The sequence below is a fragment of the Diabrotica virgifera genome, chromosome 1 (genome assembly GCF_917563875.1).
Source record: "Diabrotica virgifera virgifera chromosome 1, PGI_DIABVI_V3a".
Taxonomy (NCBI): Eukaryota; Metazoa; Arthropoda; class Insecta; order Coleoptera; family Chrysomelidae; genus Diabrotica; species Diabrotica virgifera.
The window spans coordinates 293,817,733-293,836,378 of NC_065443.1; the positions used below are offsets into that span (position 1 = coordinate 293,817,733).

Below are 18,646 nucleotides of genomic sequence, written 5' to 3' on the forward strand. Positions count from 1 at the left end.
GGATGCTAAAAGATGAGAAGGAAGGTCTACTCAGGGAAAGAATAGTAGAAACATTAGGTTGGAACATGAAAGGAAGCCCTAACACAATTTGGAGAAAAATGGCCAATATTATTAGAGAGACGGCTATTGAAATACTTGGGAAACGTCAGGAAAGAAGTTTGAGGATAAAGAGACTTGGTGGTGGTCAAATGAAGTACAAGGAAAATAAATGAGAAGAGAAAATTATATAAAAAGTGGCAAGAAACTAGACCGGACATAGATCTTCAAAACTATATGGTCGCCAAAAAGGAAGCGAAAGTAGCAGTAGCAAAAGCTAAAGCAGAAGCGTATTCAAACATATACGATCAACTTGATACCAGGGAAGGCGAAGCAAAGATATATAAAATAGCCAAACAGAGAGCAAAGAAAGCAAGAGATTTTAATCAGATTAGATGTATCCGAGATGAAAATAATAAAATACTAATTCACGAAAAGGATGTCAAAAAGAGATGGAGAAAGTATTTTGACAGTTTATTAAATGAAGAATTCGACAGACAGCCTGTGGAGTTAACGGAGACAGTAACAGCAATGGTTACCAGAATAACAAACGAGGAAGTGGCTCAAGCGCTTCAAAAAATAAAGAAAGAAAAAGCAGTCGGACCAGATGATATTCCTGGGGAAGTATGGAGAGCATTAGGAGAGACAGGAATAAGTTGGCTAGCAGGTCTATTTAATAGAATTATGGAAGTTGGACAAATGCCAGACGAATGGAGAAGCAGTATATTAGTACCTGTCTACAAAAACAAGGGAGACATACAACAATGCACAAACTACAGGGCTATAAAACTACTTAGCCACACCATGAAAATATGGGAGAGAGTAATTGATAGACGGATACGTGAAGAAACCGAAATATCCGATAATCAATTTGGCTTTATGCAGGGCAGATCAACAACAGATGCAATTTTCATTGTAAGGCAACTGATGGAAAAATACAGGAATAAAGAGACCAACGCTCATATGGTATTCATTGATCTTGAGAAAGCATGTGATAGAGTTCCTCGAGAGATTCTGTGGTAGGCACTCAATAAGAAAGGAGTCCCTGGCGAATATGTAAAGATTGTGAGAGATATGTATGAGGGAGTAACGACTAGTGTTAGGACAGGTGTGGGAGAGACTGATAAATTTCAGGTGAAAGTAGGATTGCACCAAGGCTCGGTGCTTAGTCCTTATTTATTCTCATTAGTTTTGGACCAGATAACAGCGAAACTACAGGGTAGTATTCCATGGTGCCTAATGTATGCTGATGATGTAGTGTTAATAGGAAATAGTGAAAGAGACTTAGAACAAAAACTGGAACAGTGGAGACAAGCTCTGGAGGAAAAAGGTTTAAAACTTAGTAGGACAAAAACAGAGTATTGGGAATGTTCATTTAAAGATGGAGTTACTACAAATAAAATGGTATCTTTGGATGGTGAAATGATTGTGAAAAGCAATAGTTTTAAGTACCTAGCATCGGTATTACAGAGTAATGGAGAAATAGATGGAGATGCATGCAGTAGAATTAGGGCTGGATGGATGAAGTGGAAAGAAGCGAGTGGTGTGTTGTGTGACAGAAAAATTCCAATGAAGCTGAAGGGAAAATTCTATAAAACAGCAATAAGACCGGCTATGATGCACGGAACTGAATGTTGGGCAGTGAAAAAGAAAGAGGAACAACGAATGCATGTGGCGGAAATGAGAATGCTTAGATGGATGAGTGGAGTGACAAAGAAAGATAAAATTAGAAATGAGTATATTAGGGGAAGTCTAGGTGTGGCACCAATTGATGCCAAAATGAGAGAGCATAGGTTAAGATGGTTTGGTCATGTTCAACGTCGAGACGTTAATCACCCAATACGAAGGATATCTGAAGTGCAGATTCCTGGAAGGAGTAGGAGAGGAAGACCAAAGAAGACTTGGGGGGAGACGATAAGGCAGGACATGTTGGTAAAGGGGATTAACATTGATATAACCCAAGATAGAATTGTGTGGAGAAATGCAATTAGGGAAGCTGACCCCGCATAGGGATAAGGCAAAGAGAATGATGATGATACGTGCAATGCAATAAACAAAATACACAATACATACAAAAGACACAATTTGATTAGTTTATATTCGAAAATGAAATGATTTCATATAAACAAAGAGAGGCGAAATGAAAGGAATTTTTTAATGTTATGATAAAAATGGCTGGATGTAAGTATAATAGCAAAATGTAAGTATCTAAAATAATTGATTTACCTATTCGAAGAGAATTTTTTGTATTATATTTTAAGTTCAACTGTCTAATAGGTACTACTTTATTTTTCTGCGCGTTTAGCAATCGCAACAATCAGCAAAACCAACATAACTTTATGGCTGTCCATATATTATAATACCTGCCGTATATAAAAATAATAATCCATTTTTAAATACTTTTAGCAAATATAGATTTTAAGACACTCAAAACATATTTGCAAATAGTGTTATGATAAAATATTACCAAGATAATAAATATTGTGTTACGCTAAGAATTGGTTAATTATAGAAATATGTATTTGCCTATTGCATAATATACTTGTTTCACAAAAATTCTGTAGGTATTTCAAAAGAATTATTCTAAATCTTTGATCAAACATTAATTTGCGTTCAGCCTCTATGGTAGGGGAGCAAAGTATGCTAAATTTGCAGTCACTTGAGCGTTACGGGAGCATATTAGGTTGTGATTATTAGGTCCTAAAATCAAAAAAAGATAAGTAAAATTTTCCATTTTAGGGGGCGCTTTCCATTTTTTAATTTAATTTTCCGTTTCCAACAATCGGTTTTTCCGATTATAGCGCCATCTATCCATAATTCGACAAAATGTCTCGAATAAAAGTTGCTTATTTTTACGTAAAGAATCCAAATCTGCAATAAAAATTTGGGGGTCCCATTTAAGATTTTAAAGTAACCCCCCCACTTCCGTGGGGGTCATGTTTGGTACCATTCGATAGATTTTTCAAAAACATTTTGAAAGTGTATTTTGCAGTTTTTCGATCTGATGTTCATTTTGCGAAATATCGCAGGGTTTGTATTTAAAATTCTAAATTTACCCCCCATCTTTTTTGAAAATATTTTTGATTTTTGAAAAATATTGAAGACTTTTTTTTAGTTTTTTACTTTTGCATGTACTTAACTTACCTTATCTTAATCTGACAATTTCGAGTATTTTTAAGGATATATTTTTTTTCGGGCCCCCCTAAACGAACTTCCCTGTGTTAAGAGCCAATATATGGTAGAGGTACATCTGCAGGGTATCACCCCCTCCAAGTACGGAGGACAAGATCTAACTAAACAACTATTAAAACTAATACAAAAACTAATAGAACAAAACAGAATACCACAAGAATGGAGATCAAGCATCCTAATACCTCTATTCAAAGAAGGAGACAAATCGGACGCGGAGAATTACAGAGGAATTAACTTATTAAACACAACATTAAAATTAACAACCATAGTGATAACAAATACATTGAATGAAATTATAACATTAGCAGAAGAACAACAATGTTTTATGTCGGGAAAGCCTTGCACTGACGCTATTTTTATAATGAGGCAAGTTCAAGAGATATCGTTGGAATACAACAAACCGGCATATTTATGTTTCGTGGACCTTAAGAAAGCATTTGACAGGGTCACATTAAAGGACGTTATCCATTTATTTATTATTTATCAAAAACATCTACCAGAACAACACAATAAAAGTAAAAGTAGAAGATGAACTAACTGACCCATTTGAAGCCGGTAATGGGATAAGACAGGGGGATTCCTTGAGTCCTTTATTGTTCAACCTGATCATGGACGAAATAATAAAAAAAGTAAGAACTAAAAAGGATACCAAATGGGAGAAAATCAACTTGAAATAATCTGCTATGCGGACGATGCAATACTAATCTCTCAACGTGAAGATGATTTACAACGTATGCTGCACTGCAAAATTTAACATGTTAATTTCTTCACAAAAGACAAAATGCATGGTTATAACAGCAGATCCAATAAGATGTAAATTGGAGCTGGAAGGTCAGATAATAGAACAAGTGATGGAGTTTAAATACCTAGGCATCACACTATCTAGCTACGGAAGGCCCGCAACAGAAGTGGAAGATCAAGTGAATAGAGCAAACAGAGCCGCAGGTTGCTGAATGACACAATATGGAGAAATAAAAATATCGGAAAAGAAATGAAAGGCAGAATTTACAAAACAGTCATCAGACCAATAATGACATACGCGGTAGAAACACGACCCGACACAGAGAGGACAAAAAGATTGCTCGAAACAGCTGAGATGAAAACCCTTCGAAAAATCGATGGTAAGACTTTATGGGACAGAGCTAGAAGTACAGATATACGACGGAGATGCAAGATGTATAACATTAATAACTGGGTAAGAAACAGAAGAATAGAATAGAATGACCACATAAGCCGAATGACAACAAATATGGTAGTCAGGACAGCGAAAGACGGTTCCCCAATAGGAAGACGATCAGTGGGAAGACCACGAAAACGATGGAACGACAACTTACTAGAGGCACATTGAAAAAACAGAGTCATGTCTATACAAAAAAGAAGAAGCTTATTACGTTCTAAATGGTAGTAAGATGGTCATCCTAATTTATTGTTCATCTCCCTCCTTTTTTCAACGTTAAATTTTGATGAACATCTTCTGCCAGGCAAAAATTAAGAAGCTAGAGTGAAATTTTCCTAGATCAGAAGGGCGATATGCACAAAATCTCACACTGATAATTGATTTATTTTCATTCTGTTTTAGTCCATAAAACTAGCTAATTTTGTCTACCTAATAATGTGAGTCCAGTCCTGACCTTGCGATAAAAATATATTTTGATATCAGAAACCAAAATTCGGATAAGAGGTCATATAATTGGAACTGCCACATTAATTTTGTAACAATATAAAGGATTAGTAGTAATGTTTTTATAGTATTCTGTAATAATTAACCAAAACTAAAGCAGTGCATTTTTTTAAAGATAATGAAAATATGCAGGCAAAGTATTAAGATGTAGGTTATTTTTTTTTCGTCTCTCTTAAAGCTACTTTATTGAGAGACTCATTAAAACTCGACTTTGTCCTTTATCGTTGATAACAACATTTTATCACAAAATCAGTTCGGCTTTTTATTAACTAATAAAAGTACCACTGATGCCCTGTTTTCTGTACTACATGAGGTTTACCTAGCAATAAACAATAATCGTTATACAGCCACTGTCTCAAAAACATTGTATGTGGAATACCACAAGGTTCAGTATTGGGTCCTCTTCTGTTCCTTATCTTTATAAATGACATCACTAATTTAAAAATCGATGGGGAAAATTTTTCTTTTTGCTGGTGATACCAGTATCACTTGGAGCAACTCAACTATTGCATCTCTTCATGAAACTATAACTTCGGATCTACTGACGATAAAGACCTGGTCTGACTCTAATTTACTCTCTTTTAACGTAGATAAAACAGTAGCATTATCCTATAAAGGAGCTCTTCAACCTTTGCCTCTTAATAACAGCCAGATCAGTACCGTTGATTCTGTAAAATTTCTTGATATTTTTTTAGACAGAAACCTCAAATGGTCCCTTCATATCGTTTCGTTAAGTAAGAAACTCGCCTCAGCTTGCTATGCAATAAGATCTGTCTCAAGGGAACTCAATTTAGCATCTTCTAAAATAACATATTTTTCGTTGTTCGAGTCTGATCGTCGATAAGGTCTTCCTTTTTGGGGTTCTAGTACAGCTGCCCAATTTGATGTTATTTTTAAATTGCAAAAAGAGCAATAATATATCAGTTTGGCCTCAGAAGATCTACACATTACTTCAGAGATCACGGAATTTTAACACTTCCATCTTTATATATTCTAGAAACGGTTTGTTTAATTCGTAAACACCTTCATGTCTTTCCAGCAAGGCCCAATCATCTTTACGACACCAGAAATTCAATCTTTGATATTTATTTACCGATCTCATCCGAGTTAGTAAAGAAATATTTACTATATTCCGCAAAAAAACTTTACAACCATCTCCCTTTACAATTTAAGTCTGTAACATCTTTCCCAAAGTTCCGTAAAATGACAAAGCCTATCTATCTAAAAGACCATACTATTCAATAGAAGAATTTCTTAACATATAACTAAGAAAATTGGGTTTCATACGCAGTAGCTTAAACTTGTCAGTTCCTAATGTTGTATTTTATTTATTTGTTGTAAGTATGTTCAATTTGCAATTTATATAAATTTTGCAATAAATTGTTTTTGTCTTTGCTTTTATATCTTCTTCTTCTTCTTCTTCTTCTTTTGCCCTTTAATTCGTCCAATTCTGAACATAGGCTTCCCCCAGTTTCCTCCATTCGCTTCTGTTTAGTGCTTTCTGTTTCCAGTGCGTTCCTCCTATCTTTTTAATGTCGTCTCCCCATCTCATCTGGGGTCGTCCTCTTGCTCTCTTTCCTGTCCATGGTCTCCATTGTTGTATCGTGCTATTCCACCTATTGTCCGTTTGTCTAGCGTTATGACCTGCGAAGCTCCATTTTAGCCTGGTTATATGTTGACCTGCGTCTTTGACTTTTGTTCTATTTCTGACCCAGTTGTTTTGCTTTTTGTCTGTCAATTTTACTCCTAACATTGCTCTCTCCATGGCTCTTTGTGTCTTTATTATTTTATCCATGTTTGCCTTGGTCAAGGTCCATGTTTGGCATGCGTATGTGAGAACTGGGAGTATGCACTGGTCAAACACTCTTGTTTTTAAGTATTGTTGTATTTTTTATTCTTTAGGACCCATTTGAATTTTCCAAATCCTGCCCAGGCTAATCTGACCCTTCTTTTTACCTCCGCTGTTTGGTTTTCCTTATTTATTTTTATAATCTGTCCCAAATATATATAATCACTAACCGCTTCTATTGTGGTGTCGTTTAGTATTACGTTTCTATTGTCTTGTGTGTTTGTCATTGTTTTTGTTTTGGCAAAATTCATTTTTAGACCTATTTGTTCGGATTCATTTGCTAGTTCGGTTAGCATGGTTTGTAGTTCTTCAAAACTTGATGCTATGACTACTACATCGTCTGAATATCTTAGGTGGTTTTTTAGTTTCTTTCCATTTATGTTTATTCCCATGTTTGTCAATTCCATTGTTTTGAAAACATCTTCCAGTGCTAATGTAAATAGTTTAGGAGAAATAACATCTCCCTGTCGCACTCCTCTGTTAATTGGTATGGGTTTTGTGGTTTCTTCCAATTGTCCTGTCATTGTTGCTTTCTTATATATATTATGTATTAGCATTCTGTATCTGGAATCTATTCGACAGTTGTTTATAGCTTTTTCTATTGCCCACATTTCCACGCTGTCAAATGCTTTTTCGTAGTCAACGAACGCTAAGTGCAGATCTATATGGTATTCGTTAGCTTTTTCTATTAGTGTCCTAATTGTTAGAAGATGGTCAGTGGTGCTATATCCCTTTCGGAATCCTGCCTGCTCTACGGGTTCATACGAGTCCAATTTGTGTGTTAGTCTGTTGTTGATAATCCTCATGAATAGTTTATACGTTTGCGACAGCAGTGATATGGGTCTGTAATTTTGTATGTCCTTTCTGTCGCCTTTCTTAAATAGCAGGATTGTAAGACTTTCGTTCCATTCGTCGGGTATTTCTCCTTTATGTAGACACTGATTAAACAGATTTCTTAATGTTTGTAAGATTTCTTCTTTCCCTTCTTTCAACATTTCAGCAAGGATTCCATCTGGTTCTGGTGCTTTGTTGTTCTTTAATTGTGATAGTGCTGCTTCTATTTCATAATTTTCTATTTTTGGTAGTGTTTCTGAGTTTACATTCGTGATTGTTTTCTTGATATATTCCTGAGTGTTGAAGTTTGCGTCTTTCTTTGAGGTGTATAGTTCTTTATAAAACCTTTCTACTTCTTCTGATATCTTATCTTTTCTCCTCTCTTCCCGTCCTGTTTCATCCTTTATTGAAATGAGTAGTGGTTTCCCTAAATTTGGTCGTAAGCATTTTAGGCCCTTATTTCTCTCAATTACTTTCTCGATTTCATTTTCAGTGTGTTTTCTTAGATCCTCTCTGGTTTTTCTTCTAATAAGTTTGTTTAGTTCTACGTATTCTACTGTGTTTCTTTTGTTTTCGCTTATTAGTTTTCGTCTACTTTTCATTAATTTAACTGTCCCGCTACTTAATCTATTTTCTTTTGTTGTTAGTTTTTTGGCAGTTTTCATTCCCGCTTCCAAGAGTTTTTCTTTCATTTCTTCATTGATCTTATTAATTTCTGACTCTTCCTTTGCTACTTGTTGATTATAGTTTTCCCTTAAAGTCTGTCTATATTCTTCTGCGTTTTGTCTTATTCTGCTATGGTCAATAGCCGTTGGTTTTCTTCTAGATTTCTGCGTCGCTAGTTTGCTTATTTCTATTTTGGCTCGTAGTATGCGGTGGTCGCTGCCAGTTGAGAATTTATTAAGTGCAGTTTATTAACTGCACTGCACTTAACTGCTTTTATATCTTATATACTGTATATTGACGATTTTTATAATTTTAGGAAATTGTAGTAGTTATTTGTTATTGATATTATTTTTCTTTTGACTGTATGTAAGCTTTGTCCATAAAATTGTAAAAATTTTCAGTGATAATAAAGCATATTTCTATTCTATTCTATTCTATTCTATTCTATTCTATTCTATTCTATTCTATTCTATTCTATTCTATTCTATTCTATTCTATTCTATTCTATTCTATTCTATTTTATTCTATTCTATTCTATTCTATTCTATTCTATTCTATTCTATTCTACTTTATGCTACACCAATTGAGTATATTGCTCTTATGTCTATATGCCTTATTAGTCTTATTTTATACCATAAGAGGTCATTGGCTGACTAAAAAACTCAATTCGATCTCGAACGGTCGTCCATGATAGTTGGGTCAGTGGGTGGGTAGCCCCATTGTTTTTAACTCTGACCAAATGTTATCCTCTCCATCGCATTCGTGAACGTCCTAAGGGCCTTCTTCCTGTCGGGGCTTCCTCCCAAATTAGTTTCATAAGCTTTCATAAGCTCAGGTTATTAGGTAGTCTATCAATATGACCTGCCCATCTTAGACGTTGGGATTTAACTTCTAGGACTACGTCGCTAGTCCTATATATCTCTTTCACCTCGACATTTGTTCTCATCTGGTATTGGTTAGTACCTATTCGGGTTGTGATATGTAGTGATGTTGAAAAAGTAGCTATTCGTTACAAAGTACTCGTTACTTACAAATAACGAAAGTAACGATTACTATACAGAGAGGCAAATCGTTACTTTGATTACTCTGATTACTTCGTTACTTCATATCAATCGTATCAGAGCGAGTAACGACATTGTATCTACTTTGATTACTCTGATTACTTCGTTATTTCATATCAATCGTATTAGAGCGAGGAACGACTATTGTACATACTTTGATTACTTTGATTACTCTGATTACTTCGTACCTCGTGAAGGTCGTTATTATAACGGAATACCTATACAAAATACCTACCTTCTGAGAAATACGATTCTCGATATGATTACCGGTACTTAAATATAAAAGTAATCATAGTAATCAAATCATTTTTATCTCTTAAACAGATTGGTGAAGGTCGTTGTTATATCGAAATACCTATACAGACCTACCTACTGAGAAATACGATTCTCGATATGATTACTGGTACTCAAATACAAAAGTAACAAAAGTAATCACAGTAATCAAAGTAACGAATACTGTAAATGATTACTTTATACAAAAGTAACGATTTGTAACGAATAGTCGAAAGTAACTATAATCAATATCAGTAGTGATATGGTCCAAAGATTCTTCTGAGGATTTCTCTCTCTCCAAACAGCAGAGTTTTGTTTCCATTGTCCTTGTCAGCATCAACGTCTCATACCCATACATGGCCACAGGTCTAATCACTGTCTTATACCCTGATACACACTGATAGATACATTTTATAAACTAATAACCGATTTGTGAAACATGGAAGAAATTCCAGAAAAAACAAAAAAATAATTATATGCCCAATCCACAAGAAGGGAATCAAACTCAGCTACAAAAACTACCCTCACTCTGTATGAGCTATGCAGGGTGGTAATCGGAAAACGGGCCATAGGAAACTCAATGTAAAATTTTAAACTGCTGAATTCCTGCTTCCCTAATTATGTTACATCAAAAGTCATGAGAAGTTATTTGTAGAGGATTGAAATCTGTATTAAAATCAGAAGTTAAAATTGTTCTACGATTTAAACACATTCCAAAATTTTTAAAAATATAATGTATTTACTGCAGTAGGTATGTGTGGGCATGTTAGGCCACACGTTACTATTTAACTGACATTGAGCACACTATTGACTGAAGAAAATATCTTTATTATTCATACTTTCTCCTTAACTGAGGGTATCTGATCAACTTTATTGTGTTTTAAACAATAAATGATAAAATAAATAAAGAAATTGACAGTTGAAATTGTTAATATAATAAATTCATTGTCAGCGAATGCAATCTTATACACATTATTGCACTGTGTGTGGCGTAACTTTGGCGTATTTCTCTGAAAATTGTATTATATTTTTACAAAATTTTGAATAATTTGTTCGTAGAACAATGTTAACAGTTGTTTTCAATACAGATTTCAATTCTCTACAAATAGTTTCTTATGACTTTTGATGTAAAATAATTAGTTTAAAACAGTTTAGAATTTTACATTGAGTTTCCTATGGCCCATGTTCCAATTCCCCACCCGGTATAGGGCTTTTCATCGATTGTCATTTGTTTCGAGCTTGTGTCATGTGTCATATAATATTAATATATCTACGTCATACGTCTTTGGTTTGTATCATTGGTATAAAGCAATAACGTACGACGTAGATATATTAATATTATGTGACACATGACAGAAGCTCGAAACAAATGACTGTGAATGAAAAGCCCTATAAGGCGTTTACGCGGACGCGGATCATAAATAGGCAGTGGCGGATCCAGCATCGTTAAGAGGGGAGTTGATTGGCCAAATTTCTATAAAAATAAATTAATGTTTTTATAATATTTATATATAATTAAAAAAAAATTAAATCACTTGGTTTGAGAGGGGGGACCGATCGCCCTCATCGCCCCTCCATGGATCCGCCACTGTAAATAGGAGACTACTGTGTAATAGATATTATGAAATGGTGGAGGTATTAAAAATTTAAATTGAAATGCAAATCAAATGAAACTGTGTTTATTTTGCAAGTTTTTGTAGGTACCTAATACATTTTTATTCTTTCCGTTTTTGTTGCCATTAAAAGATCGCGAAAATACAAAATTTACATAACCAGTAAATAGACTTAATTAAATTAACAGTTTACTTAATGAGCTGGTATTGTAGATAAATTACAGGTGCAGTGTTTTATTTGTATATTCAATTTTAAACCATAAAAGGAAAATGACATCTTCCGGCCATAAAACGAATTAACAGGTACTATCCTTGCAGGAAACGTTTAAAAACGTGACTAATATAAGTTCTGTCTGGTAATAGGAATCTAGCTTTAAGTACCTAATTTACTTACGGTAACAAAGTTTTCACAAAAACTTATTATCAGAAGTAGTTTTAAATGAACTTGGAAAAGAGAATGATAATTTTTCAAGAACCAATGTTTTGTAAATATGTATATTAATAGGTAATTATAATTTTTGATTGCTCACCAAAGGGTCAAAGAAGCTAATAATGTTCATGTATCTAAGTACAGGGCCCCCGTAAGGGTTACGGGCGCATGTGTGCAAAAAAGGATTTTGGCGCCCCTTAAGGCATTTTGGGTCATGTTTTTTATTTATTTTTTGAAGGTAGGTAGGTGCTTGAAATAAAGCAAGAAACTGAAATTTAGAAGTCATATTTATAGTCCGTTCACTCACGGTAAAATATTACAAAACCTTCGAATTTTAAAGAACCGCTTGGATCGACATGGAATTTGGCATATACATCATAGCTAACATGTCAAAGAAAAAAAGTGATATTGTGTCGTATTGTGCTTAGTGTGAGATTTTTGTTGAAAAATGAACATAATATATATTATGTTCTTTTTTACGTGCCAACTCCGCGACTAAGGTTGGCAATCATCATTGCTATTCTAACTTTTGACACTACAGCCCGAAAGAGTTCAGTTGAGCTGCATCCAAACTATTCTCTGAGATTTCTCAGCCAGGACATTTTTCTTCTACCTACGCTGTGCCTTCCTTGAATCTTTCCCTGCATTATTAATTTTAGGAGCTCATATATGTCACCGCGTGTTATATGACCCAAGTATTGTAGTTTTCTTATTTTGATTGAATACAGTATCTCCCTGCTGTTCTCTATTCTTCTTAGTACTTCTTCATTGGTTATTCTATCTGTCCAGGAGATTCTCAACATTCTTCGATATGTCCACATTTTAAATGCGTCCAACCTATTTCAAATGCTTCACATTCCAGGTTGGTTGGAATGAACATATATTCACTCGTCAATAACTCGAAAAGTATTGACTTGGTGAAAAACTCTATAGAAACAAAGTTGCTTAGAATGAGTCATTTTACCCAATTCCGGATTTATTTTGAACATATGTTTATTACCCCAGGGGAAAAGCACACATCGACACAATATCTTTTTTTTCATTGACATGTTAGGTATGTGTATGCCAAATTTCATGTCAATATAATATAAGCGGTTCTTTAAAATTCACAGCAAAAGCCGTTATTAAATGGATTATTCTTTGTAGATTAAAATATCAAAGTAAAACAAACAGAACAAAATCATAACAAAATAAATTAAAATGCTTGACTTCTGACATATTCTAGCACATAATAATCAGCAGTAACTGGATGATATTATACTAATAAAATTTCGTGTGTATTTATATCTTCTTCTTATTTAGGTATCGTGTCCGTATTCAGACCTTGGCCGTCATTATGTTCACAAGTTCCTGAAACCTTTCTCTATTGGCTGCTGCGCGAAATAATTCTTCTACTGTCACTGTGGTTCCACACCATTGTCTAATATTACGCCACCATGAAAGATTCTTTCGACAACTCCATCTCTTTCATTTCACTTTTCCTTGTATTATGAGACGAAGTAGATGGTATTTAGGTCCTCTAATTACATCCGAAGAAATCTGTTTTTCTGCTCTTTTTCTCCCATTTATACCTATATTTCTCAACTTTTATTTTAAAATTATTTTTTGGTTTTTTTTGTTTGTTTTTTTGCAATTTTTGACCTCGGGTTTTGGCGCCCCTAAAGGATGGCGTCCGTGTGCATTGCACACTTTGCACATATGGTAGCGGGGGCCCTGTCTAAGTACTATGTATTTAGAATTTAATATACGATGTGTACCTACAGAAATTAACGGTACTTAATAATATTTCGATTCTTAATATAATTACAAAAAAGTTTTTTCATATTTACAAAATATATTTATAGTTCAGAGAAATAAGGAAAAAAATATCCTGTTGGTAACACAACCCCCTCCAGGCCGAAACCAAATTTTTTTAGTAGTATGGACATCTATATTAATAACCTATATGTTTCCTGCAGAAGATTTTGATGATATACATAGTTATAAACAAATGAAGATCAAGAAACGGTAAATTTTTGCTTTTTTCGTCTTTAACCAAAAAGTTAAGTATTTTAAACAAATTTGAGAGTGAGAAACTCATAAATCGTATAAAAAACTTCAATATGGCGTTCGCTGAATATGTCTATCCTTATTGGTTGCTTAGAAAATTGTAAAATAAATCATAAATTTTGAGTTTTTATAAATATTCATAACTTATGTAAAAATTAACTTAGAACGTTCTTATTACACGGAATGCTGAGACTTCTGGTGCTTAAATTACAGGCCACATAGTTTAAAAGGTATTTAATTTGTTCATTTCAAATTAATTTTTTTTTGCAACGCTAAAGTCAGAAAGTGATGAAGTTACACTAATACTTTGGATAGTTTATGATAGAAGAAGATTTATACTATTAATTTAATTAACAAAGATGACAAAAACATTCTAAATACTGCAAAATTATTTTGCAAAAACATGTGAATTAAAAAAAGGGGGGGCTAACTTCGTCCCTAATTGTACTAGGACAATTGTTTTTCTTTCTAAATATGTATAAAAATTCAATCTTTTCACATATGAAAAAATAATTTTTCTACGGGTGACGGTTAAAAAGTTATTCTAATAAGTAAGCAAAAAATGGACGTGTTTTTGCAAAATAATTTTACACTGTTTAAAATTACTTTTTGTCATTTTTTTAAATTAACTCAATAGTATAAATGGTCTTCTTCTTATTGTGTAGCAAAAAAAATGAATTTGGGATAAACAAATTAAATAACTTTTAAACTATTTGACCAATTGCTTTAAAATTTAAAATATAATTTAAGCACCAGAAGTCTCATCAATTCGTGTAATAAGAAGGTTCTAAGTTAATTTTCTAAGGTAATTTACACAGATGGTTCTAAAAATCAAACAGGAGTAGGATGTGCTATGTATGTGCAAAATACCCATCAACATAATAATTATAAATTATCTAGTATTAGTAGTATTTTTACAGCTGAGATTATAGCCATCGAAAAAGCTCTAGAATGGATCAAAGAGAATAATATTGAAAAAGCTGTGATAATAACAGACTCCAGATCTGCAATATATGCAATTCAAAACATTGATTTTAATTCATACACATCAAAAATTTTATGTAATATAAAAAATAATTTGTCTAAAGTGGAAGCAGTATTTATATGGGCAAAAGGGCATGCCGGTATACTGGGTAATGAAAAAGTGGATGAGTTGGCCAAAGATGCAATAAAAAATGGTGAGATCCTAACTCAGATCTTATCGACTGATGCAATAAATGACGTCAAAGATAGAATAAATAAAATATGGAAAAAACAATGGAAAAATATTTCAAGCATATCAAAAAATTTATAATTTTCTTTACATCAAGAACTTCCTCCGCCACCTGAATACATATTTAAGTATAACCTGCCAAAGCAAGATATTTCTACTATCGTCAGATTAAAAACTCGACACGGAAAATATGAGGCACATCTGCACAAATTAGGAATAGTTAATTCATCAGTCTGTTTTTGTGATAATGTTTCGATTAGAGATTTGAACCATATTTTCTTTGAATGCAAAATTAACGAGAGATATATAAATCAATTGTATTACAATTTACGACAAACACAAGTTCATTTTCCAATTAGTATAGAATATCTACAAGTTGTCATAAAATGGAAATATTTAAATTACTCATAAACTACTTGAAAGAAACAAATATAGTCATTTGAGTCAGATAGGTGGGAATATAACAAAACTAATAAATTGAGGTAAAAATAAAATAAAAATCTGTGGCTAACGGACCCGCATCCAAGCCATTTTTTCACACACACACACACACATAAGTTAATTTTTACATAAGTTATGAATATTTATAAAAACTCAAAATTTATGATTTATTTTGCAATTTTCTAAACAACCAATACGAATAGACATATTTAGCGAACCCCATATTGAAATTCTTTAAACGATTTATGAGTTTCTTACTCGCAAATTTTTTTAAAATGCTTAACTTTTTGGTTATAGACGAAAAAAGCGAAAATTTACCGTTTTTTGATCTTCATTTGTTTATAACTATGTATATCATCAAAATCTGCTGCAGGAAACATAAAGGGTATTAATATAGATGTCCATACTACTCAAAAAATTTTGTTTCGGCCTGGAGGGGGATGTGTGACGAGAAAAATCTTATTTCTCTGGACTATTACAAAAACAGTTTAAAAGTTACTAGAATTTATAAAACTTTCCTCAGACCTGTTATGACCTATGATATTGAATCAAGACACCAAAAAAACAAAAAGCATGCTACGAACAGCCGAAATGAAAACACTAAGAGCAATAGCAGGGAAGACAAGAAAGCATAGAATACGAAACAACATCATCAGGGAACAATGTGACGTGCAAGATCTAGTAAGATGGGGTAGGCAAAAACGAAGAGAATGGTGAAAAGTCATGTGAAAAGGATGGAGGAGCACAGAAGAAGTAAGCATTGCGCTAAAAGGAAAACCAGCTCGTGAGCTTCCACCGGGGAGACCACCAAAAAGATGTGGAGATATCTGGCAGTCTACCTCTCAAGAAATATTTCAACGTCGGAATTAACAGATTGACATATCTACAACAAGTATCAGAAGAAGATAAGAAGAAGACGAAGTCTTTTCAATGAAGTTGTTTTTTAAATACATCGGAAACGTCATCAATCAGGTATCCTAACCTACTTTTCCTCTACTAGTCTAGCGTTGGTATCCGAGTCACAATACATTGGCTTGAGCTGCAGGGCGTTCCTTAAGCTTCCTCCACACGCAAAGGAAAACCGGAGGCATGCTTTAAGACGCAAGGCCTCAAACCTTATCGGCCTTATGGCACTTTAGTTTGTGTGTTAGCGTGATGGCGTCAACAGATAATGTCTTGCTATTTTAGCCATCAAAAGTAACGAAAAAGAAAAGTTACGCAAAAGAGACTGGTTAGAGAAAAGGAAAGTTTACTAAGTTTACTCCTATGTGAATTTATTAAAAGAACTGAGGTTCATTCCGAAAAATTAGCACAATTATTTGCGGATGGAAGGATTCCTCTTGATTTTGTTTTGCACAGACCATTATTGTACGAGAAAACTAGATCTAACAACACAACCCGTACAACTGATAAGAATTGCCTCGAGACCTACCTTCCAACACTATGTGGTCATTGTGAGGGGCTGTGCCCGTTCGAGACGGAAGGGGTCTTGAGGCAAGACGAACGAGATTTTGGAATTGTAATTTTCGGTTCCCAGGCATCAAACCTGTAGGAATACCTAAAAGAACCCTCTATACACACATAAAAGTTTTCCTTGAAGCCTTTGAAGCCTTGTGCCTCAATGCATATCTTCGGTTTTGCGTTGCATGTGCAGGCACCTTTACAGTAGGGATCCCGGCTGGTATAGAAAACATTAAGTGTGTGGGGTAACATTGTGCTTTGGTGGCTGGTACTATCAAAGAATATATTGCTCCTAGAAGAAGCTTTTATATGGAACAGATGGTCACGTTTATAAGCAGGCTTACTGACGAGGGATGTTGCGGCCGCAGTGAGGGCGGTGGTGAGATCGCGTAGTCGTTGTCAGGTCTATGTACCTCCATGGCACCTACTCAGTTGGAACGCACAATCCTATGCCACCTTTCTAGGAGACTATATATTCTTCTTCTTCTTTTTCTTCGTGCGACTAGGATTACTCCTGTTTGTCTGCCTCTTATTTTGTTTCAGTTGTTGTTGACTGTACATTGTCTTTCCACCTTTTCGGCGGCCTTCCAACGGGTCTTCTGCTATACGGCTTGTTGATTTTACAGATGTTCGCTAATCTATCTGGCTCCATTCGGTTTACATGTTCGTTCCAGTTTTTCTTTCTTGTTTTTATCCACCTGTTAATATTTTTTGCATCGTTCTCGTATACTTGTGTTGCTTTGTCTGTCTCTTAATGATATGCTCGCTATTGATCTTAATACTTTCATTTCGATATTGTTGATTTGTTGTTTTGTCTTTCTGGTATCGGTCCTTGTCTCCGCTGCATATGTTAGTTAGGATAGTCTAACTGTTGTCTTGTATACTTTTATTTTGCTTTTCGTGGTCAGATATTTGTTTCTCCATATGGTTTCTCGGAGGCAACCACTTACTCTTGCCGCTTTTGTTGCTTGTGTTGTGGTCTCTGTTCTTATATTCCTGTCACTAGTGATCTATACTCCTAACTAATTGAATTTCATTACTTGTTCTACAATTTTGCCGTCTATTTCTAACTTGCATCTACGCGGCTCTTTACTTATCACTATACATTTAGTTTTTTCTACTGATATTCTCATATTAAGTTTATTTGCTGTGATGTTGAAAGTGTGGAGCTGCCTTTATAGGTCATACTCGTTATCACCAATTAGTACTGCATCATCGGCATAGCATAGGATAGTAATTTTATGGGCTCCCATGTGGTATCCATGTCGTTTTCTTACTTCGTGAATTATTTGATTTATCACCATATTGAATAACAATTGGCTGAGCGAGTATCCTTGGCGGATTCCTCCTTTTAGTTCTATGCGTTCTGTTTCTCCTGTTGACATTATAACTCTGGTCTTGTTGTTCTTGTTAATTTCATTAATTAGCCTTATTATTTGGTACTATATTTGTTCAGCTAGTAATAAATTTAATATGTCATTTCGCCTTACCCTGTACATGTATGCTGGTTTTCCATATTCAATAGAATTTTCTACTATTTGTCTGATAATAAAAATTGCATCTATTGTGCTGCGGTTCTTCTGGAAGCCTTGTTGTTCATCTGCCATGTTCGCTTTTTCCTCGATTTTATCTTTTATGACTGCCGTCAACAATTTTAATGTACTTTTCATCAGACTAATGCCTCTATAATTTTCAGGATTCTTCAGGAGTATATATTGGTTGGTAATATGTTAGACAAACCGTGGTGTACGATAAACGATGGAACGACAACTTACTAGAGTGGAGGCACATTGAAAAGCAGACAGAATCATGTCTACACGTAAAGAATAAGAAGAGGATGTATGAAC

General features: G+C 34.2%; 1 protein-coding gene across 9 annotated transcripts in view; it reads right to left on the minus strand.

Annotated features, from left to right (window-relative positions):
* LOC114324226 (uncharacterized) overlaps positions 1 to 18,646 on the minus strand; it is a 117,774-nt gene that overhangs the window by 37,397 nt on the left and 61,731 nt on the right. The window contains exon 1 of one of the 9 annotated variants that reach the window (XM_028272002.2): positions 2,263 to 2,379. The exons of 6 other annotated variants lie outside the window; for them this stretch is intronic. The gene's annotated coding sequence lies outside the window, so the exon portion shown is untranslated. Of the gene's footprint in view, positions 1 to 2,262; positions 2,380 to 18,646 lie in introns of those variants that run through there. 2 more of the 9 variants (XM_050651960.1, XM_028272009.2) reach the window with 2 other exon arrangements.